This window comes from Amblyraja radiata, chromosome 10 (assembly GCF_010909765.2).
Source record: "Amblyraja radiata isolate CabotCenter1 chromosome 10, sAmbRad1.1.pri, whole genome shotgun sequence".
In the NCBI taxonomy this organism is placed as follows: domain Eukaryota; kingdom Metazoa; phylum Chordata; class Chondrichthyes; order Rajiformes; family Rajidae; genus Amblyraja; species Amblyraja radiata.
Window position 1 is genome coordinate 53,350,415 of NC_045965.1, and position 26,247 is coordinate 53,376,661.

At 43.3% G+C, this 26,247-nt stretch overlaps 1 protein-coding gene across 3 annotated transcripts in view; it reads right to left on the reverse strand.

Moving 5' to 3' along the window:
* Window positions 1-26,247, reverse strand: part of palmd (palmdelphin) — a 78,025-nt gene that overhangs the window by 41,224 nt on the left and 10,554 nt on the right. The window contains exon 1 of one of the 3 annotated variants that reach the window (XM_033028879.1): window positions 19,704-19,868. The exons of the other annotated variants lie outside the window; for them this stretch is intronic. The gene's annotated coding sequence lies outside the window, so the exon portion shown is untranslated. Of the gene's footprint in view, window positions 1-19,703; window positions 19,869-26,247 lie in introns of those variants that run through there. 3 annotated transcript variants of the gene reach the window in all.

Genomic DNA, 26,247 nt, shown 5'->3' on the forward strand with positions numbered 1-26,247 from the left:
GTAACTCAGCGGGTCGGGCAGAATCTCTGGAAAAAAAGGAATTCCCTCTCTCTCTGTCCCTCCCTCACCCTAGTCATCTTACTAGTTTCACAGTTTGTATCCTTTCATTATCACCTCTTCCACAGCCAACAATGGGCCATTGTGGGCTCCACCTTGCCCTCCAGGAGGTGAGCGGGCAAGATCATCTCTGACCTCTCTCACCCTGGTCACAAACTCTTTGAATCGCTTCCCTCTGGAAGGCGACTCCGGATTGTCAAAACTGCCACAGCCAGACATAAAAACAGTTTTTATCCACGAGTAGTTGCTCTACTCAACAGCCAAAAATCTGCAGTCTCCCTTTGATCTGGTATTTTGTTGGTTCACATGCTTGATCAATGGTGTTTTATCATTAATGTTTTATTATTATTAATGTTTTGTGTTTTCTGAGTCATTCGTAACTGTCACTGTATGTCATGTTGTTACTTGTGGGCGGAGCACCAAGGCAAATTCCTTGTATGTGAATACTTGGCCAATAAACTTACTTACTTACGTACTTACTTATCTTGGTCGCCATGGGCAATTTCAGTTTAGTTTCAGTTTAGTTTATTGTCACGTGTACCGAGGTACATTGAAAAGCTTTTGTTGCATGCTAACCAGTCAGCAGAGAGACAATGCATGGTTACAATCAATCCATTTACAGTGTATAGATACATGATAAGGGAATAACTTTTAGTGCAAGGTAAAGCCAGCAAAGACTGGTCAAGGATAGTCCGAGGGACATCGAAGTTGTGCCAAAGGACACATTTCCATGCAGTGTGACTCTTTGCCAAAAGATTAATTAGATTACAATCAGTAATTGAAAACAATGGATATTCAGATTGCAAAACTGTCTCATCTTGATCATCGATTCAGGTTTTCTTTTTTATATATATACATATTTCCAAGTTATGTGAACATCTCAGCTGCTTGTGAAATATTTCCAGGAGGTCTGAAATCAAGTGGCAGGTTTACTGCCCGCATTTTAATTCACATTCTGTCGGGGGTCGGTTGTTAAAATGCTTTTAGATTTAAAACCGTATGAGCTACATGTCAATAGATGGCAGGTGGATAAAGCTGTTAAAATAAGAGAGCTTGTTTTCATAAAAACATACGACGATTCGAATGGTGTTGAAGGAGTTGGCAAATGAGCAGAATATACATCATGTTTCCACTGTAAAACATTGATTAGGGACAAACGTCTTTCTGATAAACTTTACCACCAGGGCTCCTGCCATGGATGGTGTTTGTGGCAGAAAGAAAAAGGAAGGAATGGGTAGCTTATAACCCAGAGGTATGAACAATGAATTCTCCAATTTTAGGCAACTAAGCACAACTCCCCTCCCCCCTTTATAATAATAATAATGGATGGGATTTATATAGCGCCTTTCTAATACTCAAGGCGCTTTACATCGTATTATTCATTCACTCCTCAGTCACACTCGGTGGTGGTAAGCTACTTCTGTAGCCACAGCTGCCCTGGGGCAGACTGACGGAAGCGTGGCTGCCAATCTGCGCCTACGGCCCCTCCGACCACCACCAATCACTCACACACATTCACACACAGGCAACGGTGGGTGAAGTGTCTTGCCCAAGGACACAACGACAGTATGCACTCCAAGCGGGATTCGAACCGGCTACCTTCCGGTCACCAGCCGAACACTTAGCCCATTGTGCCATCTGTCGTCCGACTTTATGCCCCCCCCCCCCGCCTCATCTCCCCGTCACTTTTCTGTTGCCCTCCTGTCATAGACACCCATTTCTCCCCTACCCCTCCCCTTCCACCCGAACCCCTTCCTCTGGCTTCACAATTTGCATTTCTTCTATCCTTATCTAACACCTTTTTACTTTTCACCCCCAGTGTTAGTCCAACCACCTGCCCATCAAAACCCCTCCGTCACCTGTACTCATCGCTCGCCGGGCTTTATCCTGCCCCTTGTCTCTTCCAGCTTTATCCTCCACCCCTCCCCCCCTCCCCCTCCACCACCACAATAACCCTGAAGAAGGGTCCTGACCCGAAACGTCACCTGTCCAAGCTCTCCAGAGGTGCAACCTGTCCCGCTCAGTTACTCCAGCACTTTGTATCCTATTTTGTGAAGGTAAGACTTACTCGTGGCTAGGGCAATATTGTATGTTTGGCACACTAAGGCTCTCTTGTCTCCAGGATGGAAACTCTAGACAGTGGAACAGGGATAGTGAACTGCACTGGCGACTAGTGATAGTCAAGGAATGTGTCAACAGCCCTAATTCAAAGCCCCAACATTCCAACTCATTGACACAGAGATGTACTGTGTAAACCGTACAGTATTGGTGGCATTGATTGTGATAGTTTTATGTCCTAAGAACTGCAGTGTCCCGCAGTCATGTTCATATCTGGGAATCTGCTGTAAATATAGATATGAAAAGATGAAAAGCTCAAGTACAGAGAGTTCTTGCTCAATGATTTATTAAGGCATCTATTATATTAATCCACTGAGGAGCAAGATAGGTTTGATTTTGTTTAAAAATGCCACCATATTAGCACAGTGCACTTGTGCCTTACACATAGTTATGTATCTTAAGGTGATAATTATCACAGCAGAACTTCTGGAGAGTGGAATAAACTAAAAGCTGACCCTCCAGAATTTTGGATGAATATAGAGTTCAAATATATCGGGACAAATATAAAAGAAAGATGATTGCATTGCATGTGCGTCTGAAATTCAACTCTCCAATATTTCATCAAGATTTTGTTGGACATCTCTTGTAAAACAGATACAGATGGAATCACTGATGGCTACCTTATTGTTAAAAGCCAAAGATAGAATTTGAGTATTTAAGTATTTTTTAAAGAACTAACCATTTATTGTGTGCAGGCCTTATTTAAAAAAATAAATAGCCAGACGGATTTGTTGCACAGTGCGCTCTCACCGGTCGCAGTTTAAATTAGCTTATGTCTGAAATTATATTTTATAGCAGTTAAATACCATGCTTTTTATACATGCATTGGATATAAACATCACTAACAAGTATAGCTATTAATGTCATTCATATTTGCCCTTGAGGTGGCACTGGTGAACGCATTAAGAGAAAGTGAACAAAGAATCCATGAAATATTTCTCCATTTTTTATGAAGTGAAAAGAATGTAAGAAATAGGAGCTGGAGTTAACTCAGCGGGACAGGCAACATCTCTAGAGAAGGAATGGGCGACGTTTTCGGTCGCGACCTTTCTTCAGACTTCTGAAGAAGGGTCTCAACCAGAAACGGAGTCAGAAGAAGGGTGTCGACCCGAAACATCACCCGTTCCTTCTCTCCAGAGATGCTGCCTGTCCCGCTGAGTTTCTCCAGCATTTTGGGTCTATATTCGGTTTAAACCAGCATCTGAAGTTCCTTCCTACACATCTCACAGAATTTTATATATTCCAACACAAACATGCCATTTTCGTCTAAACTCCAGTGAATATAGACATATTATGCTCAGTGATAGTTGATCTAGTAAATCCAGGCTTGATTTTTACCATTGCCTACAGAATCTCATTGGAATCTGCCCTGCTACTTGGTAGCTACAAAATTAACTATGCATTACACAAACAGAAATCCTAAATCTTGAGAGTGAAAAGGATATTAATAGCTTTTGCAATGTAGACTGATTAGTTATTTTCTCTCCTTCTTGGCAGTTGTGGTCCTTTCAGAACTATTTGGAGTTTTAATTCGGCCTTGAATCTACTCATTGGCTGAGTACCCCCAGTCCCTAAGGATAAGGAATTCCAAAGACTAGAATAGGAACACAAGTGGACCAAATGACTTGTTATCCTGAGTCAGTCATTCAATAAATTCCTGGTTCATCCTCAACCTTGTCTCCACTTGAAGGAATGAAGGATTCAAGACTTGAATGACTGAAAAAGAATTGAGAAGCAGGGGCATTCCCACTGAAGATATAAAAGGACAATTCCATAATAATCTTCACGATAGCGCGGTGGTAAATTTGCTGCCGTACAGGACCAGTGACCCAGGTTCAAACCTGACTATGGGTGCTGTTTGTACAGAGTTTGTACGTTCTCCCTCTGACGGTGTGGGTTTTCTCCGGATGCTCCGGTTTTGCTCCCACATTCAACAAGCCATGCTGGTATGTAGGTTAATTGGCTTCTGTAAATTGTCCCTGTTGTGTGGGATACAACTAGTGTACGGGTGATCGTCGGTGGGCAAAAGGGCCTGTGTCCATGCTGTATCTCTAAACCAAACTAAATTATGATGTGCTGCGATACGGTTAATACAGATGGCTTATTTCACTAGGTGGGAAGGTAGCAATTGTGGGGAAAAGACATTTATTAAAAATAAAGGAAAAAAGGGGAAGGCTGATAAAAAGACATTGGACAGCACAGCAATGATCGTGAATACATTTAACTCAAGCCTATTCAACTCAATGCATGTTGTTCATGGAATTCACACTGCCTGGTCTTTTAGTAAACAAGTTATAGTCTGTGGGTGTAATTGGTGGGATACCAAACATTAATGAATGGCATGTGTAGGAAGGAACTGCAGATGCTGGTTTAAAGCAAAGATAGACACAAAACGGTGGAGTAACTCAGCGAGACAGGCAGCATCTCTGGAGAGAAGAAATGGGTGACGTTTTGGGTCGAGATCCTTCTTCAGGCCTTTTTCTGAACAAGGGTCTCGATCCGAAACGTCACCGATTCATTCTCTCCAGAGATGCTGCCTGTCCCGCTGAGTTACTCCTGCATTTTGTGTCTATCAATGGATGGCAGCCATATCTGCTCAGTAATCAGATGAAGATATCAAAGTGACAGCCCATGGGGGAAGATTGAAGGAGATGGTTAGTAGAATCACATAAAGCCTGTGCAAGGGTATTCTGCATAGAGGTCTTCTACCATCCATATGCTGTCGATTTGCTCCAGTGGATGAGGGCCATTCTGGACCAGTGAGATGAGGGCCATACTAGTTATACAACTATATATATATATATATATATAGTTTTGTGTAATAACTTAGAAGATACTGAAGTGGATATACAAAGTTGTTATTTTGAGTGGGCGGCACAGTGGCACAGCGGTAGAGTTCTTACCTTACAGCACCAGAGACCCGGGTTCAATCCTGACTACAGGTCCTGTCTTTATGGAGTTTGTACCTTCTCCCTGTGAGTGCGTGAGTTTTCTCTGTGTGCTCCAGTTTCCTCCCACACGCCAAAGACATACAGGTTTGCAGGTTAATTGGCTTCGGTAAAAATTGTAAAATTTCCCGAGTGTGTAGGATAATGCTAGTGTATGGGGCGATCGCTGGACAGTGCGGGGGTCGGTATGCCACGCAGAATCCCTAACGTCTAAAGTCTGAAAAATGAAATGTGCTTCAATATTCAATATTTCACATTCCATTAAACCTAAAATGCTCTTCACAATGTAAATAATGTGCATCGTTTAGTTTGCAGTCATAATAGAGCAAAGCACAGGAGCTCCCTGCTCACAGTTTAACCATGCAAACAATACTGCAGTGCCTGCATTTGGAATGAAATCTAATCTAAAAGCAAAAATTACTGGGAACACCTAGCAGATCAGACTGTGGAAAGTGAAACAGTATTAATGCATCATGTCAGAGATCCTTCGTTATAACTCAGCTCTTTAACCAGAAATATTAACTCTCCTTCTCTTTCCACAGATGCTGCCTGACCATGTGAGTGTTTCCAGCATGTTCTGGTTTTATCAGTGACCAACACTTCATTGGATGTTGAATGCTATGGAGTTGCCCAAGGATAGGAAGGCACTGCATAAATATAGCTCTACTGTGGTTCTACGAAATGGGGAAGAGAGAAAGGGAATGAAGGACCCCACTGACTTGCACCCCTTGTCTATGTGAACTTATCGTGGGGGGAAAAACATGATGGAGGAACCCAGCAGACCAGGCCCCATTTGTGGAGTCTTCAGATTTCATCAGTCTGAATAAAGTTCCCAACTCGAAACATTGTCTGTCAACAGATGCTGTCTGACCCACTGAGTTTCTCCTCTGACAATGGAGGAGACCTTGGACAGAAAGGTCTGTGCAGGAATGGGAGGGAGAATTAAAGTGTTCGGCAACTGGGAGATCAGTCTGAAGAAGTGTCTCGACCCGAAATGACACCCATTCATTCTCTCCAGAGATGCTGCCTGTCCTGTTGAGTTACTCCAACTTTTTGTGTCTGTCTTTCGCTTCTCCAGTAATCTGTTAATTGCTCATGATTCAAGCAATCTCTAGTGTCTTCCTACGGTAGGAAAATTGCCCCCTGATTTATATGTTAGAGTTCCTTAAAATATTATTATATTAGAAAAATAGTTTTGTGTAATAACTTACTGGAAGGTATCATTTATGCTGGTGATTAGAAAGGATAGATAAAATGGAAATCCTTTGTTCCAGAGAACTGTATGTTCAATTATTGAGTACATTCAAGAATAAAATCAATAGATTTCTTGGCATTAAGGGGCGAAAACAGAAAATGCCAGAAATACTCAGCAGATCAGGGGGCATCTGTGAAGATAGATATAAAGATAGCATTTCAGGTTGCTTGCCTCTCACAGAACTCCACACAGAGGGGGAGCAGTGAGAGAGGGTCTCACAAATCTCCACACACAGATGGAGCAGAAGCATCACCTATCCATGTTCTCCAGAGACGCTGCCTTTCCTGCTGGTCTCATCAATTGTACAACACTTCGTGTCCTTTTGTTAATTTCTGCCACATTCAACAGGGCACGGATGAAACTCAAGAGAAGAAGTATGAATGTGTAGGAAATGAACTGCAGAATCTGGTTTACACCGAAGATAGACACAGAAAGCTGGAGTCAGCAGGTCAGGCAGCATCTCTGGAGAAGAGGAATATGTGACGTTTCGTGTCGAGACCCTTCTTCAGACCCGAAACATCACCTATTCCTTTTCTCCTGAGATACTGCATGACCCGCTGAACTACTTCAGCTTTTTTGTGTCTATCATCAGAGGAAGTATGAAGGAAGCTAGGCACTAAAAACCTGGTGCCTGTTCATCGTCATAACAGAATACATCTCCTGGTGGAGTTACCACCAGCAGCCAAGGCGATCGCATCAATTGTACACCTCGGACTTGCATTCCTTCACCACCCTCAGTCTGAGACCAACAGTGCTCAGAACTAAAACCTTTTAGAAACACATAGCACAGCTGTTGCATGACAACAGGAGAAATGATCATGGAATCAAGGTATTAGGAAATCATGAATGGTGGGTGTCAGCCAGTACTTTGGGAACAACTGCATGGCTTCCATTATTCCTGATGATGTGGAGGGTGGCAGAAAGGGCAGCACGCTGATAATTCTCAACATTGTACTAGATTGTACGAAGATGTTGATAAGGGGTGTGGAGTAAGAAAGCTAGGAAGATAGGAGAGGATTAAAGAAAAAGGAAGATTTAGAAAAGGGGATAAAATATTCTGTTAAGGCAGGTTGAGAAGTGAGAGGGAGGGAGAGGGGGAGGGAGAGGGGGAGAGAGAGGGGAGATAGAGGGGGAGAGAGAGGGGGAGAGAGAGATGGGGAATAGAGAGGGGAGAGAGAAGGGGAGAGAGAGGGGGAGAGAGGGGGAGGGAGAGGGGTAAGAGAGGGGGAGAGAGAAATTAGTTGAGCATCTTGATGCTTTAGGTTTGAGCTGTTCCGACACGATTCAGCAATTTAGCCTTCAGCAAAGAAGCTATTTATTTTATAGATCAAACAAATATTATCACAGCTACAATCACACTTAGCTGAAGGTTCCTGCAGAATGACTACAAGACAGATGAGAGATTTATCTACTGAATCAGAACTAGGTTGGAAGCGACCAAATAAGGAAATGAGTGATAAAAGAAAAGCAAACATTCAGCTTGATGAAGGGAACAAGCTGTATATTAGAGGAGATTATTTGTAGATTTAAGCAGTCGAACAAGAAAAATGCATGTCTATTCTTATTGTGCTCTCTCTTCTGCAAATGTTCTGCTTATAAAATTCTTTGAAGGTGGAAAGAATTGATAGCATTAAAATGCGAATCATAAACTAGTCATATCACTTCTCCTGTGAGAAACAATCTCCTTTTAAAAACGGGATCAGGATATTTGGAGGTAGTAATATGTCTGGAAAAACCCCCCAATATATGTTATAAATTATTTGTATTCCTCAATAATCATTTATTTTCTGTGGTTTCGTTCATGCTAATCAAATAAAATTTAATTCTCTCTGAGCCCTCTCGAGGGGTGGAAGAACAGCTTTAGCAACAAAACATTGCTGTTAATTGTCTGAAGAAACATAGAAACCATAAAAAATAGGTGCAGGAGGAGGCCATTCGGCCATTCTAGCCAGCACCGCTGAGTTTCGACGCGAGAGGGGTTTCGACCAGAAAAGTTACCAATTTCCTTCGCTCCATAGATGCTGCCTCACCTGCTGAGTTTCTCCAGCATTTTTGTCTACCTTCGATTTTCCAGCAACTGCAGTTCCGTCTTAAACATTGCTGTTAATTTCCCTATTTAAAAAAGTACAAATTGAATTTACCTGATATCAAAGATAGACACAAAAAACTGGAGTATCTCAGCGGGACAGGCTGCATCTCTGGAGAGAAGGTATGGGTGATGTTTTGGGTCGTGACCCTTCATCAGGGTGGTTAGGGATAAGGGAAACGAGAGATATGGATGGTGATGCGGAGAGATTAAGAACAATGAATGAAAGATATGCAAAAAAGTAACGATGATAAAGGAAACAGGCCATTGTTAGCTGTTTGTAGGAAGACTCACAAAATGTCTTTCAATCTTTGGGAGTTACTCCAAATACAGGGTAAAGCATAGAATTATTTGGCATTGGGATGAACAATATTTTTTCTCTGTCTCCATACTAGATGGTTGCAAAGCCATTCCCCACTCCCAAAAGAAGTGGTGGCAGCGCTGTGGCACAGCGGTGGAGTTGCTGCCTTACAGCTCCAGAGACCCAGGTTCGATACTGACTACGGGTGCTGTCCGTACGGCTTTCGCACATTCTCCCTGTGACCACGTGGGTTTTCTCCGGTTTCCTCCCACATTCCAAAGACGTGCAGGTTTGTAGGCTTTTGTAAATTGTGTAGGATGGAACTAGTGTATGGGTGATGGCTGGTTGCACGGACTGAGAGGGCCAAAGGACCTGTTTCCATGCTGTATCTCTTAACTAAACTAAACTAAATGAAAGTGATGGGGAACCTATGGCTTAAAAGGATGGAGGAATCCGAATTATAGCATCAGATTTGTGGCAGCAAAGAAGAGCACCATTTGGCCTATGCTTACAATCCAATACAATACAATTTATTGTCATTTGAGCCTCAGTGAGGCTCAAACGAAATTCTGTTTCCACAGCCATACAAACAAAGACAATTCCTAGGCATAAACGCAATTTAGTTCACACAAACATCCATCACAGTGGACCCACTGTGATGGAAGGCAAAGTCTTTTCTCTCCCCCTGTTCTCCATGTCTGTCCCGATGTCGAAGCCCCAGGCGGGCGATGATAAGTCCCACGGCCATTTTAGGCTGTGCCGGGCGATTTACGGCCCCGCTCCCGGTCTAGAAGTCTCGAAGTTGGAGCCCCCAGCGGGCGCTGGAATGTCCCACGGCCATGAAGCCGTGCCGGGCGATGTACGGCCCCGCTCCGGGTCATTCCAACCCCGCGACACGGGCTGGAGAAGTCGCGTTGCGGGAGCTCCGGGAAGCGGTCTCTCTCTCCCCCCGGACCCGCGAGCTCCCGATGTCCCAGTCCACCGGACCTGCGGCTGCGTTGCTGGAGCCTCCGAGCCCCAGGAGTCGAGTCGCAGTAGCGAGTCACCACCGCTCCCCACGCTCCGAGGCCGGCCAGCCCCACGATGGTGAGTAGTCCGCAGCTCCGCAGCTCCGCAGTCTCCCGAGCCCCCGGGTCGTTCAGGTTGGAGGCCGCTCCACGGTGCTAGGTCCCAACGACAACGGAGACCCGACAGGGAAAAGGTCGGGTCTCCCAGACAGGGAAGAGATTTTAAACGGTTTCCCCCTTCCCCCCCCCCCCCGCCCCCCACATATACACATTTAAAACCAGTGTTAAAAAACACCAAACACTACATTTAACTAGACCTTTCTAGACCTTTAACTAGACTAACCCGTTCCTTAACTCTGTTCCATAACCAATGCCAATTATACTCTCAGGGGCCTACTCAATTCCCCATTTAAGGCATTGACTGTTCCGTTTCCGCCACGATTCCAAATCCTAAGCACCCTCTCAGTAACAAACGTTCTACTCATTTTCCTCACGTAAATCATGCCCTCAATTGTTTCATGTTAAAACTATTCTGAAGAATGGTCTCGACCTGAAACGTCACACATTCCTTCTCTCCAGAGATGCTGCCTGTCCCGCTGAGTTACTCCAGCTTTTTGTATCTATTTGCATGGATATGTTTCCATGTTAAGGCATCAGAGTGGTGGGTGCCTGGAACTCGCCCCCAGGGGTCGTGGTGGTGGAGACAAATTCATCAGTGGCATTAAAGAGACTTTTGGATGAGCACATGGAAGTGCATGGAGTGGAGAGATATGGATCATATGCAGGCAGAGGAGATTTGGTTAACTGGGCATCATGTTCCTGAGCTGTACTGTTCTATGCTCTATCTAATAGCTCTTACCTAATCTGGGTAAATTAGCCATTTATATACCAATAAAAATAAGTGGCAATGTGAAGGTTAAGAATGTTAAACAAACCCAGATTTTTCTTTACTGATTTATGGCTAAAGCAGTCAACCAGTTTTTTGTTCTAAGTTTACTCATTTCAATGGTACTTTCACACAGACCTTGAATGTTGGAGCGTATGATAAGGTACATTGTTTAGGAATGTGCTGTAGCAAGAGTCCTTGAACGGACAATGAATTACCCTGGTGGAAGGTGTACTCCAATTTCCTTTGCGGATATTTCTCATACAAAATAATTCAGAAATGAAACAAAACAACTGCAAGTGCATGGTCCGATATTTGGGAGAAAATGTGGGGAATAAGAACAAGTAAGTACTGTGAGTAGACAAAAGTGCTGGAGAAACTCAGCGGGTGCAGCAGCATCTATGGAGCGAAGGAAATAAGCAACGTTTCAGGCCGAACGTTACCTATTTCCTTCACTCCATAGATGCTGCTGCACCCGCTGAGTTTCTCCAGCACTTTTGTCTACCTTCGATTTTCCAGCATCTGCAGTTCCTTCTTAAAGTAAGTACTGTGAGTTTTGGTAGGGTTGGGGACAGGGATGAGAGGGGAGCAGTGGGGAGTGAGCTGCCAAGAAGCAATGGCAACATTAATCCATGCCACTCCAAGTATCTTTTGGGTCAGGACCATTGCATGGTAAGTTACAACAGCTTCTTTATGAGCCTGTGATTAGTTTAGCCTGGTTCACAAGTTCACAAGTTCATGTTATAGAAGTAGAATTAGGCCCATCGAGTCTACTCCGCCATTCAATCATGGCTGAACTGTGCCACCTAATCCCGTTTAGTTTAGTTTAGCGCGGAAACAGGCCCTACGGCCCACCGAGTCTGCGCCAATCAGCGATCCCTGCACACTGACGCCACCCTACACACACTCGGGACAATTAACATTTATAGCAAGCAAATTAACCTACGTCATTGGAGTGTAGGAGGAAACCGGAGCACCCGGAGAAAACCCACGCTGTTCACGGGGAAAACGTACAAACTCCATACAGACAAGCACCCGTGGTCAGGATTGAACCCGGGCCTCTGGCGCTGTAAGGCAGCAACTCTACTGCAGCTACCGCCCCATATTTTGAGCTATTTATCTGTAATAAAATATAAAAATAGTTGTGAAGGAAAACATTGTTAAAGAACAATATAATGACTGCTATATGTGCTGAGAAGAGTACAAATGAAATAAACAATTATTTTTTTCAAGGGCATCTATGGCAATGTGCTTTGATTTTACTGATAAATAGATAGAAATAATATATAATTGACCTGCAAACATATGGGGGTCGTGAGTACGAAGGTAGACACAAAATGCTGGAGTAACTCAGCGGGACAGGCATCATCTCTGGAGAGAAGGAATGGGTGACGTTTCGGGTCAAGACCCTTCTTCTGAAACGTCACCCATTCCTTCTCTCCAGAGATGCTGCCTGTCCCGCTGAGTTACTCCAGCATTTTGTGTCTACCTTCGATTTAAACCAGCATCTGCAGTTCTTTCCTACACACGGAGTCGAGTGCAATACCTCATGAAACTTTGACCTCATTTTAAGTAAAGTGTGAGTGTGTGACCTGTTACTTGAGGTAACAACACAAATCTCTCAGCAAAGCTGTCCAAGACAACGTATTGTGTCAATATAAATACAGTGGGTCCAACAGATAAGGAGTTTCAAAATTACTTGATAAAATGGATTCTGAATTTTCTGGGTACCTATCCCGCTTCACAATTTTTGCAGAGGTGCATGTCAACAGAACGGCATTGGAACAGGATCCATTCCATGAAATACCTAATTCATTTTCGAGACACAGCATGGAAATAGGCCTTTTGACCGACTGAGTCCACACCAACCATCGATCACGCACTCACACTGGTTTTATGTTATCCCTCTTTCACATCCACTGCCCAGTGCTGCCCATTTGCTACCTTAAAGCACCTGAGACCCATGTTCGTTCCTGACTAAGGATACTGTCTGTATGGAGCTTGTATGTTCTTTCTATGAGCTGCGTGGGTTTTCTCCAAGATCTCCACTTTCCTCCCACACTGCCAAGACGTACAGGTTAGTAGGTTAATTGGCTTGGTAAAGTTGTAAATTGTCCCTAGCATGTGTAGGGTAGTGTTAGTGTGAGGGGATCGCTGCTTGGCGCGGACTCGGTGGGCCGAAGAGCCTATTTCCATGCTATATCTCTAAACTAAACTAAACTACACATTTACAGAAGACAATTAACCTACAAACACGCACGTATTTGGGACGTGGGACCAAACTGAGCACCCGGAGGAAAATGGCATAGTCACAGGGAGGAAGGACAAACTCTGCACAGATGGCACCTGAGGTCAGGATCGAACCCGGGTCTCTGGCACTGTGAGGCAGTGGTTTTAACAGCTACACCACTGTGCCGGCTAAGACCACTCCCATCGTTGCTCAATGGGCAGAATGCTGGAAAAATACCTTTGAGAGCATCCGGAAAGCTTCGTAAAATGCCGATCCTTGTTTTATAATCACCAGGTTTCTAACACTGCTTTCTGGACCAAACAACAAGAAAATGTAGGCCTGTCTGAATAACATGGCCAGGGACTGATTTAAATGTCACAGCTGAGAAAGTGGCAGATGCTACAGAGAGCATTTTAGAAAATTAACGTGTTATCATTTATCTCTGCTCATTTGATTGGTTAATTTACTACTTCTTATTAAGCTTAATCATTTGGAAAGGCACTCTGGTGAATACAAACAAGCTATTTCACTGTTACAAAGCAGATCACAGCCAAGAATTGGACCATTTTTATTTAAAATGCACATTAAGCTTTTCAGCAAGGCCTTTTCAGACTTTCACTTTAGATTTTAGAGACACAGCGCGGAAACAGGCCCTTCAGCCCACCGAGTCTGTGCCGACCAGCGATCACCCTCTTCACTGGCACCAGCACTTTTTGTGTGGGTTTCAGGAATTTGGGGGATGATTTTTAACCTACACTACCCAGTGGGGGAGAAAGCTGAACAAGCGATGGGGTCAGGACAAAGCTTGGAATCTTGAGCGAGACACAAAGTGCTGGAGGAACTCAAGTGGTCAGGCAGCATCTGTGGAGGGAAAGGACGTGAAGTTCGAGTTGGTGCGCTTCTTCAGACTGATTCAAATCTGCCCGTCATTTGGCTGATGTCAGTCCATTCCATCCCCAGATGCTGCGTGACCCGTTTAGTTCCTCCAGCCGCAGACGCCAACAGGATTAACAAACTCATCAGGAAGGCTGGCTCCGTCCAGGGGGCAGAGTTGGATCCATGGGAGGTTGGTCTTGGAGGGGAGGACGCTCCTCAAACTGCGGCGCATCCTGGACAATACAACTCACCCCCTCCATGAAACACTGGTCAACCTGAGGAGCACCTTCAGCAACAGACTGGTTCCACCAAGATGCAGCACAGAACGCCAAAGGAGATCCTTCTTCCCTGTGGCTATCAAACTGTACAACAACTCCTCCTTCTGTCATGAGGTAGACTGAGACTGACTACCCCACCTCCCCCACCCTCCTCCCCAATCTTTGCACATCCCCAATCCTTTCCACTTGTCACTTCAACTTCATGTTTCACGTACTGTATCTTGTGTTTTATGACTGTTGGCACGTCAATTTCCTTCCTGGGATAATTAAAGTTCTATCGTATCGTATCGCATTGTATCAAATTTATAGATTATTTGCTCTTTATCATATTGATCTTTGTGGGAGACTAATGCTTGCAACTTGACTGCTATTTTTCCTACATTAAAACAGAGACAATGCTTCAAAGGTATTCCCCTTTGTCCAACACATTCCTCCCATTAGATCCCCTCCTTTATCAGTCTGAAGAAGGGTTTCGGTCCGAAACGTTGCCTATTTCCTTCGCTTCATAGATGCTGTTGCACCCGCTGAGTTTCTCCAGCATTTTTGTGTACCTTCGATTTTCCAGCATCTGCAGTTCCTTCTTAAACACCTCCCCTACCTCTGTTGTTTCCATCTGCCACCACCCCTCCTCGTTCGATTTCATTCTTCTTTTTCCTTTCCAGTATTTGTAGTCTTTTGCTCTCCATCTATCACCACCGAGCCTCTATCGCTGTGGCCACCCTTCCATTCCCCACCAGGCTATTGTCTGCCATCACCTCCGCCTCACCTGTTGCTTGCTAGTTTGTTCCTCCACCGCTCCCTCAGCCCGCACCTCTTTATACTGGCTACTTCTTCTCGACTCTTTCAGCCAAGATGAAGTGTCTCGACCCAAAACGTCGACGATCCATCTTCCTCCACCGATGCTGCCTGACCCACAGTTCCTTCAGCTGCTGTCCTATTTTTAGAGTCATAGTCATACAGCATGGAACCCGGCCCTTCGGCCCAACTTGGTCACACAGACCAACATGACGATCTACTCGAGTCCCACCTGCCTATGTTTGGCCCATGTCCTTCGAAACCTTCCCTATCCATGTACCTGTTCAAATGTCCTTTAAATGTTGCGATAGTACCTGCCTCAACTACCTTCTCCAGCACCTCGCTCCATATACCGAACACCCTTTGTGTATAAAAGTTGCCCCTCGGGTTCCTATTCAATCTTTCCCCCCTCACTGTAGACCTATGTTCTTGATTCTTTTTTTAAAATTTCAAAATAGACTTTATTCAATTGATAAATATATACAATTCATGAACCGTGCGAAAGATTCATCTGACATTTTCGGAGACTATACAAATTGTTCAATACAATTTTTTTCATTTTTTTAAAATTCCACGAAGATGTCCCCCACCCGTGCCACTCATGTGGCCCCCTGGCGTGGGATACCTTCCCTTAAACCTATGTTCTTGATTCACCTTGATTGTTTACAGATTATATCTTCTGCAGTATCAAGTGGATCCTGCCCTCAAGAGCATGTGATTTTCCGTAAAGCACTTTTGAGACATTTGGAGGTTGTGAGCTTATGTAAGATGTTTTAGAAATTCAAGTCTTCCTTTGTATTTTTAAAGCGGGAAACTATAAATCTCACCAATGCACAAACCATTGTTTTGGTGAAATTTGTATGCAACTTTTATGTAGATATGCAGTCGTAGGTTGAAAACCTCCTCCACGTCTGAGTATTTGATCAATTTAATGAGTTCAACATTTCCGCAATGATAATAAATAAACTGAAGATATATTTTGAATAGTAAATCAGCAAACAACCAGATTCTCACAGGAGGCGTGAAGTTAAATAGAACATAGTAGGATTTGACATTAAAAACAAGTTTCTATTAATTTTGGGGCAACAGGGTAGAACTTTGCTCTTGCTTAATTGTGCTAAATGCACGTTATTGCAACAGCTGCACATTCTACTTTAGTCCCAAAGGGCAGACCAGAATTTCAGAAGCAAATGTACTTTGCAGCCATGACTATACTGTACAAATGTGGGGCTGGTGAGGATGAATCTCTATTCCATTTTACTCTCATATACAGATCATTTATAAGTTTAGTTTAGGTTAGTTTAGAGATCCAGCAAGGATAAAAGCCCTTCGCCCCACCGAGTCCGCACTGACCACCGATCCCCGCACATTAATGCTATTCTACACACACTAGGGACAATTTACACCTATACCAAGCCAATTAACCTACAACCTGTATGTCTTTGGAATGTGGGAGGAAACCAAAGATCTTGGAGAAAACCTATGTGGTCATGGGGAGAAGATACAAACTCTGTACAGACAGCACCCATAGTCATAGGACCAAGGACTCTGGCATTGCAAGTGCTGTAAGGGAATAGCACCAAGGCAATAGAGTACTATGTTTACATAATTCTGTGGTGCTACTGCAAGTAAGAATTTCATTGTCCTGTTCGGGAGATGTGTCAGTAAAAACTCTCCTGACTCTCTTGAGAAACCTCCATCATTCCACTCTCCAAGAAAAATAAAATGACGTCTCACTGACTAATACTCAGATGGTCTAACATTAGCAATGAAGGAAGGGCTTTGAAAGATTGATAATAGCCCATTTCTGTGCCAGTATTCTGGACATTCTAATCTATTTGCAATTGCATACAGGAAAAAAAGGGTCTACGGAGAACACCATCTCTCTTGCACTACATTCAGCTGTGGATTGCCTTGACAATAAGAACACCTACATCAGGAAGCTACCCATTGACTACAGCTCAGTCTTCAACACCATAATGCTGAATGAGCTCTTTTCCAAACCTCTGAACCTCCATCTGCAACTGGCTTCTGGACAACTTGACTGGTAAACCTCAGTCAGTTAGAATTGGTCATAACATTTCCTCCACCCTGACCCTCACTGTAGTACCTCAAGGTTGTGTCCTCACTCCCTTTCTCTGCTTCCTGTATGCCCATGACTGTGTCACTACAACTGTAATGTATTCATGCATATTCATTATATGCTAATGAGTTGGTCTTGTATATAAGTAGGGAATGTTGGGTAATAAATCTCTCTTGTGATCCAGCCAGCCTGCGTGTAAGTTACTGTTCATCTGCTGTCCGGAATATAACAACAACATCCATTCGGTTTAAGTTCATTGATGATACCACTGGCTTTGGAGTGTGGGAGGAAACCGGAGCACCCAGAGAAAACATGTATAATTCTAATGACCAGTTACATAACAATAATTCTAAGGTGCTGGAGAAACAAAATGCTGGAGAAACTCAGCGGGTGAGGCAGCATCTATGGAGTGAAGGAATAGGCGATGTTTCGGGTCGAGATCCTTCATCAAGATGCTGCCTCACCCGCTGAGTTTCTCTAGCATTTTTGTCTACCTTCGATTTTTCCAGCATCTGCAGTTCTTTCTTTAACAATAATTCTACATTGCTTCTGCATTTAATGGGATCAGATTTTCATCCAGATTAAAGATATTTTATATGTAAGTACATTGTGCCAAGTGAATGAAGAAAATAATAGAAAGCAAATTCTCTTAATAATGATTTAGTTTATATTTTATAAAGGTTAAGGGGTTGTCCCACTGTGGCGACCTGACTAGCGAGTTTAGAAGAGTTTCGGAGAGTTTGAAAAAATGTCTTGTTGAAGACCTCTTTCGACTATGTAGAAGACCTCCTTCAACCTCCCTTCAACTATGTTGAAGACTATCTACGACTACCTTCTACCTTTGATTACCTTCGACTATCTACGAATACCATGCCGACCTACTACGACCTACTTCGACTACACCTTAGTGTAAAAAAAGTATCAATCTTTTCCCATGGCGACCTCTTTCTACTCGCGGGCATTTTTCAACATGTTGAAAAATACGCCGTGTCCTAGCTGAGGCCTCGAGTATGCGGGGACTACTCTTGAGCATGAAGGAGAGTTACAAAGATCTCCTAGGACCTCGTGTTGACCATGCTGCGAATATGAGTCGAGGGCAAACTCGTCAGAACTTGCGGATTAGGTCGCCGCAGAGGGACAGCCTCTTTTGGCATTTCGAGGTAATCACAAGGAATTGCAGATGCAAAACATCACCTATCCATGTTCTCCAGAGATGCTGCCTGACCCACTGAGTTACTCCAGTATTTTGTATCGTTCATTGGTAAATCAACATCTGTAGTTCCTTGTTACTACTGGAAATTGTAGCTACTGTTTGTTACTTTACATTGGTGTGTATTAAATGTGTTACTGCTCTTACTGTCATGATCCCTTTGTGGACAGTTTAGTTAGGCTGATATGGGTCTTGTTTTACTGCATGCAGCTGGTTTCCAAACAAGACAGATCTGTGAAGATCGCCTCAAACAGTTCCACCATGAATGAATAAGCATGGGGCCATCCAATTTCACAGCCAGAATCTTTTAACTCCATTATTTAAAGGGTACTTTTTAATCAATTTAATTATTTTTGGTTCCTCGTAACCTTTCATTCACTTCAAAATCTGAGGATGTAGATAGACCTTTTCGGGAGCATAACTGAGTCAGAGGACCAAGCACCACCCTAGGGGAAAGTGATTTAGCTGTATTTTATTATGTACCGAGGAAATGCTGCATTGTTGGAAAATTCAGTCTTTCATAATAGATGGTAATGTGGAAATTAACATTCCAGCAAGTGTCAGAATATTAGCTGGGTGTTTGGGAGGCGATAGGGGAAAGGAAAGGAGAGTAAGAATCGTTAGGTACTTGGACTTGAGCGATATGATCCCACTTCTTTCTGTACGCAACCACTTCTGGATAACAGAGGAACAAAGGCCATGGGTTTAAGGTGAGAGGGGAAGATTTAATAGGAACCTGAGAGACAATAGACCTTTTAGACAAAGTGTGGTGGGTGTATCGAACGATGTGCCAATGGAGGTAGGTACTATCGCAACGTTTAAGAAAAATTTAGGCAGGTACATGGATAGGACAGGTTTAGAGGGATATTGGCCAAACGCAGGCAGGTGGGACTAATGTAGATGGGTATGTTGGTTGGCGTGGGCAAGTTGGGCTGATGGGCCTGTTTCCACGATGTATAACTCTAGGAGGCAATACGTTCTATTGCCAACACTTCCGGTTGATACAGTAGTTGTGGGATTTTCTAGTGATTGCTTGTTTTATCCTATCTGGCTATAATAGTAATCGGTCAGTTGACTTCTGAACAGCGTGATAAAGCATGACTCAACTGAACTATTTTTAACTGTATATTCTGAGACGGAAGTATAGCTCGGTGTCAACAGGAGAACTGATAAAATGCCTGAGTCGTGCAAATTTCGTGAAATGGATTACTCTCGCAACAGCTGAAATGTTATATTCACATTGCTTAAATATATGCTTTAATTTTGCTTCACTGCATTGAAAACGATCATGACTCCTCAGGCATCTGCTTCAAAGTGTCGAGTCTAGGTGCAGGAAATTAATGCTGAGATTATGACAAGAATGCGAATATTAAACATTACCCCAGGGCAGTAAGAAACCTGCCTCTGCTTTCTCACCAGGTTGTTTAAATTTAAACAGACATGGCCATACAAGCTACCGATCTACAAAAAAAAACATTATGTTGCATTTAAATGGCCTAAGGACAAACTGCCCAGCAAACCTTAAAGAGGAGTTACCTGCATGGTCTAATCAAAGGAAATGCTTTTAGCCTACCTGGCTATGTCCTTGTGTAGATTAGTCAACAATCAAAATTCCTCAAGGGACGATGACAACACTTTGTATATGAAAGATTTCTCCCTACAGCATAACTTTGAGTGTTTAAAATAATCAGATGTCCAGGCAGTTCAAGAACTCAGTCACGGCCGGATTGAGGAATCTCAATATCATCGGTGAAGGAATTGTGGAGTGATGTACAAAAATGCCTCCCTCTCTCTCAGCTGGCTCCACACCATTCCTGACTGCATGAATCAGTGCCCAAATCCATCCCACCGCTCTGTGCCGGCCACTCAAAGTTGCCTCACTTTCCCTTGGATCAGACAGCTGCACTGCACGACATCCACTGGCAGTCAGAGGCAATTAGCTAATTACTTTTCTCTTAAATTAGCTTTGTGCGCTTTAGCATCACGTCAATCGGCTTGTCCTTCCAAGCTTGACACTCGGATCTTTTTACGAACAAGCAACAGCTGATAGAATGACAACACAATTACACCATGGGTTTTATTTGTGTACCTCTATCGCTGGTTCCTACCAGTCACATCTTTTTTTAAATGTATTTATTTCATTTGTATTAGAAGTAAGTACAATAATATTGTACCATAGATACCTAGTATATATTGACATGTTACAGTTCATGTACAGCTTCTTATTTTTTTAAATATTTTAACAATAAAAAGGAGACAGAAAGAGAATAGAAAAGAAATAGAGAAGTGTGTACCAGTCACATTTAACCAATACTTCTTGTAAAATGCCCTCCCTCCAATGTTCTCAAACTATGTGTTTACAGGATGCTGGAAAACCCTTATCGTGAAGATCATGGTAGTCAAAACTCCTTTTCCCGGCAGTGGGAAATAAAATGACTCCACCCGCAATTTTGTTTTGTTCCATGCATTTGCAAGATGAGGGTGTCACAAGCTGCACTCCCCATTCATTGCTCAACCCATATTCACTCCTGAACTGCCTTGCTTACTCAGCTATTTCAGTGAACTCCATCATATTTCTGCAAGTCTGGTGTTTAATATCAGAGATTTTATTCCTTTAAAGCATCAGAGATGGAGATGAGTTTGCAAAAAAAAAAATCCATTAACTCCATGTTCACCATTATTGACGCTAACATATTCAATCCAAGGTTTAATTAATTATTTGAATTTATTTTCCAAGTTGCTGTGGTGGAATTTGAACAATAGCCCAGACCTTTGACTCGAGGCCAATAAGTTAATCGTTGTGTTGCAATATTTGGAAATAGGGGCGGCACGGTGACGTCGTGGTAGAGTTGCTGCCTTACTGCGCCAGAGACCCGGGTTCCATCCTGACCACCAACGCTGTCTGTATGGAGTTTGTATGTTCTCAATCATAAATAATTTAATTTACTGCGTCTACTAAACAGTCATAGATAAAAGAGAAGCTGCAACAATAGAGCTTTCTCAAAGAACATTATGCACCAAGCCCTTTTTTAATTCAATAACGGGATGTGGACAGTATTGGGAAGGTCAATAGTTCTTGCCTATTCTGAACTGGCTCTGGAAGGTTGGTGGGGAGTCTGTCAACCTCTTGAACAGTTGAATATATACTTTCCTGACTTTATTTTCTTCAAGGCCCTTTACTTCAGCATTTTGAGCAAAGTTGAATGTTCTTTGGTATAAATGCATTGTGAACTCATTTGACAATTACTTTCCTGTTACTCTTGGAACTGCACATATCTATATTACTAAAAGTCTGATTTTGACCACTTCCTGTTGTTCTGTATATTGATTTTAGAAAAAACTCTGCCACTTACGGCTGTGATTTTTGGCCATCTTACTCAGAGTCCCTCTCCGCTGCGCAGGACAAGAGGATTTTTCCCATCGATGAAAAATAAAAGAGTTATTAGTGTTTAAAAAATGTTAAGATTCTCTCTCCTGAACGCCACGCCCCTTCTGGAGGGACTATAAAACCCTGAAGTGTTGAGTGCCTCAGTCAGTCTCTGCAAGATGGGGGAGCGAGAGGTTCACGTCTCTCAGTATGAGCTGTGAATAATACTGAACACATGTCTACTAAACTGTGAGTGGGTTCACTGACCTGTCAGTGCCCTTAATGTGGTTTGAAAATATAGTTTGGAAATGCTAAAGCTGTGTTGCCTTTGGTTTGGAAATGCTAAAGCTGTGTTGCCTTTGGTTTGGAAATGCTAAAGCTGTGTTGCCTTTGGTTTGGAAATGCTAAACCTGTGTTGCCTTTGGTTTGGAAATGCTAAAGCTGTGTTGCCTTTTGTTTGGAAATGCTAAAGCTGTGATGCCTAATTAAAGTTGCCTTGCCTAATTAAAGTTGCCTTGCCTAATTAAAGGTGCCTTGCCTATTAAAGTTGCCTTGCCTAATTAAAATTGCCTTGCTTAATTAAAGTGGCCTTGCCTTTGGTTTGAAAATGCTAAAGCTGCCTTGCCAAATTAAAGTTGCCTTGCCTAATTAAAGTTGCCTTTGGTTTGAAAATGCTAGCTGCCTTGCCTAATTAAAGTTGCCTTGCCTAATTAAAGTTGCCTTGCCTATGGTTTGAAAATGCTAAAGCTGCCTTGCTTAATTAAAGTTGCCTTGCCTAATTAAAGTTGCCTTGCCTAATTAAAGTTGCCTTGCCTAATTAAAGTTGCCTTGCCTTCTATATAATTAAAAGTCTAATCTTAACCACTTCCTGTTTGCACTTTATATTGATTTTATAAAAAACGGTACCACGTACAGCTGTGATTTTTGGCCATCTTACTCAGTCCTCCTCCGCTCATCAGGTGTCGAGGATTTTTCCCATCGATGAAAAATAAAAGAGTGTTTAAAAAATGTTGAGATTCTCTCTCCTGTTAATCATGCCATGAAGGCCACGCCCCTTCTGGGGAGTGACTATAAACCCCAGAAGTGTGGGCGTGGCTCAGTCTCTGCAAGATGGAGGTAGAGGTCACAACTTTCTGTCTTTAGTGGCCTTGCATCCTGCTTGAAATGGTATGAAACTGCACTTGAATTTGGTGTCCTTGCACCCTGCTTGAAGCGGTAAGAAACTGCACTTGAATTTGGTTGCCTTGCACCCTGCTTGAAATGGAATTTCAAGGAATAGCCGTGAGTCAACTGCCAGCCCACCAGCCGTGAGTGAGTGAGCTGCCAGCACAACAGGCTTGAGTGACTGACTCGCCAGCCCAAATATCCATTCAGCCCACAATGTCCATACTAGCCCACTGGAAACCTGTCCCTTCAGCCCACAACAGCGCTTCAGAAATCCCCACTGGCCACCAATATTGGAATTGATGGAGAGGTGGAATATTGCGTTGGGGGACCAACCCTCCTGTGTGATGCTGGGACACAACGGGTCCCACTTAGTCTAGTGTAGATATAAAGCTGAGATTGAGGTTTGGAGTGATGTTGAGAATTGTTTGACCATAATAAATATGTCAAGATTTTTATCTAGAAATAGAGTAGACTCTGACACTTCATCGATTGCTGATTAGTGATTTTGACAATCGACAGAGATTTATCCAGCCACAGTTTTGAACAAGTACATCTTGTGGGATATTAAGACAGGCAATTGATTTGGAGTCATCAGCTTTGAGATACTGGCAAGGATTAATTTCATACCAAAACAATTTTGAAGATAGTGAATATCTCAGTGGTTTGTTACATTTGGTCAGGTTACATATATCTGATCAGTTATTTAAAATAATAATTTTAGCTAAACAGTTATAAAATTCCACCTAAATACTGTATAAGATTCCTATAAAATCCTTCTCCTCTCACCTTCAACCTATCTCCTCTGGTTCTTTATTCCCCTACTCTGTGTAAAATACTGTGTATTCACTCTATCTATTCCCTCATGAGTTATACATCGCCGTAAGATTACTTCTCAGCCCCCTTGCACTTTAAGGAATAAAGTCCTAGTTTACCCAACTTTTCCCTATAACTCAGGCAAAGGACAATAGGTAATAGACAATATACAATAGGTGCAGGAGTAGGCCATTCGGCCCTTCGAGCCAGCACCGCCATTCAATGTGATCATGGCTGATCATCCCCAATCAGTACCCCGTTCCTACCTTCTCCCCATAACCCCTGACTCCGCTATTTTTAAGACCCTATCTAGCTCTCTCTTAAAAGCATCCAGAAAACCTGCCTCCACCATCCTCTGAGGCAGAGAATTACACAGACTCGCCACTCTCTGTGAGAAAAAGTGTTTCCTCTTCTCCGTTCTCAATGGCTTACTCCTTATTCTTAAACTGTGGCCCCTGGTTCTGGACTCCCCCAACATCGGGAACATGTTTCCTGCCTCTAGCGTGTCCAAACCCTTAACAATCTTATATGTTTCAATGAGAAACCCTCTCATCCTTCTAAACTCCAGAGTGTACAGGCCCAGCTGCTCCATTCTCTCAGCATATGACTGTCCCACCATCCCGGGAATTAACCTTGTAAACCTACGCTGTACTCCCTCAATAGCAAGAATGTCCTTCCTCAAATTAGGGGACCAAAACTACACACAATACTCCAGGTGTGGTCTCACTAGGGCTCTGTACAGGAGGGGCTGTTTGGCCACGCAGCCAGAAAGGAAGGACCTCAGCCTGGAGAGGGAGACCACCAAGCCGGCCTCTGGTCGTCTCCAGAGGACTGGAGAACTGGAGAGGAGGATGGAGGAAGCGGAAGATGGTGGACCTAGACTTACTTTCTGCGCCCTGAAGGTCAGCTACGGGAGGCACCCCTCCCACTCCCCCCCCCCCCCCCCCCCCCGTGGCACAAAAGGGGCCAGGTGAGGAGAGGGACGATGGTTCACTGGTCAATCCAGACAGATCCGATGGCTGATGGGCCTGCAGCTGCCTGGAGCTCATCAGGATCAGGTCCAGAAGACCGAGCGCGTGGACTTTAAAATGGCGCCAAAACCTGGCGACGCTTGCATGCAGCCTCAGTGGACTATTTCTATGCACTTTTTACGATTCAGGGATTGTGTTTAGCTATGGCAATATTAATTGAGCTGTATGCAAAAAAAATTTTGTCTGTACATGTGATAATAATGAACAATTGAACCATTGAGCCTTCCAGTTCTGGCACAATCCTCATAAATCTTCTCTGCACTCTTCAACTGAACAACATCCATCCTGAATTATCTGTCTGAAGAAGGGTTCCGACCTGAAACGTCACCTATTCCACCGAGTTACTCCAGGGTTTTGTGTCTATCTTTGGTATAAACCAGCATCTGCAATTCCTTCCTATGCATACTTCTTCAAGCACGCTGACCAAACCTGAACAGAATTTCAAAAAGTTGATTCATTCTTTACATGGTACTTCTACCAACCCTTTAAAATTAACATTTTGTCAAGGAAAATAACAAATCAAAGTTATCTCTCATCTCTCTAAAGGGTGTGAGCTATAAGGAGAGGTTGAGCAGGCTGGTGCTCTATTCCATGGAGCACAGGAGGATGAAGGGTGATCTTATAGAGGTGTATAAAATCATGAAAGGAATAGATTGGGTAGATGCACAGTCTCTTGGAACCTGTGGAATTCTCTGCCACAGAGGGTGGTTGAGGCCAGTTCATTGACTATATTTAAGAAGGGAGTTAGATGTGGCTAAAGGGATCAGGGAGTATGGAGAGAAGGCAGGTACAGGATACTGAGTTGGATGATCAGCCATGATCATATTGAATGGCGGTGCAGGCTCGAAGGGCCGAATGGCCTACTCCTGCACCTATTTTCTATGTTTCTATGTTTCTTGCCCAGAGTAGGGGAATCAAGGACCAGGTGATAGGTTCAAGATTTAATAGGTATCTTTAGGAGTGATAACTTTTTATAAGAGAGATAACTTATAGGAGAGATAACCTTTCCACACAAAGGGCGGTGGGTGTATGGAACAATCTGCCAGAGGAGGTAGTTGAGGCTGGGACTATCCCAACGTTTAAGAAACAATTTGACAGGTACATGGGTAGGACAGGTTTGGAGGGATATGGATCAAGCGCAGGCAGGTCGGACTAGTGTAGCTGGGACATGTTGGCTGGTGTGGGCAAGTTGGGCTGAAGGGCAAGTTGGGCTGAAGGGACTGTCTCCACACCGCAGCACTCTGTGATTTCTTTATCCTTCAAACTAAATACGGTTTATTGTTCACCCTTCTCTCTGCGCTTCTAATTGAAGTACAAGAGAACTACTCGTGGAATACTAAGTGATGGAATACCATTAAAATCTCCAGGGGAAGAAGTAATGAACAAGGTAATAAATTGACAAGACTACTCTGTTGGACTTGAAATGAATCCAATTTGGCTGTGTAAGCAGGTTACACAATGGTACAGAACATCATGGCATTAAAACGTATCAGATGTCAAGATCAAGGTCAGTATTCAGAGGAGACCTCCGTTTAGGTTGAACATTAACAAAGACAAGCCAGCACTTCTGACTGAATAATGCATGGGAAGGAAGGTCAAAGGCTTTAAACTATTTCCTGAATCATTTTGGACAATTCCATTTTATCATCCGCACATCTCATTTAAATTCACTTCATCCCAACATTTTGCAGATATTATTATAGTCTAAAGTGAAATATGATTAATCATTGTTAGCTCTC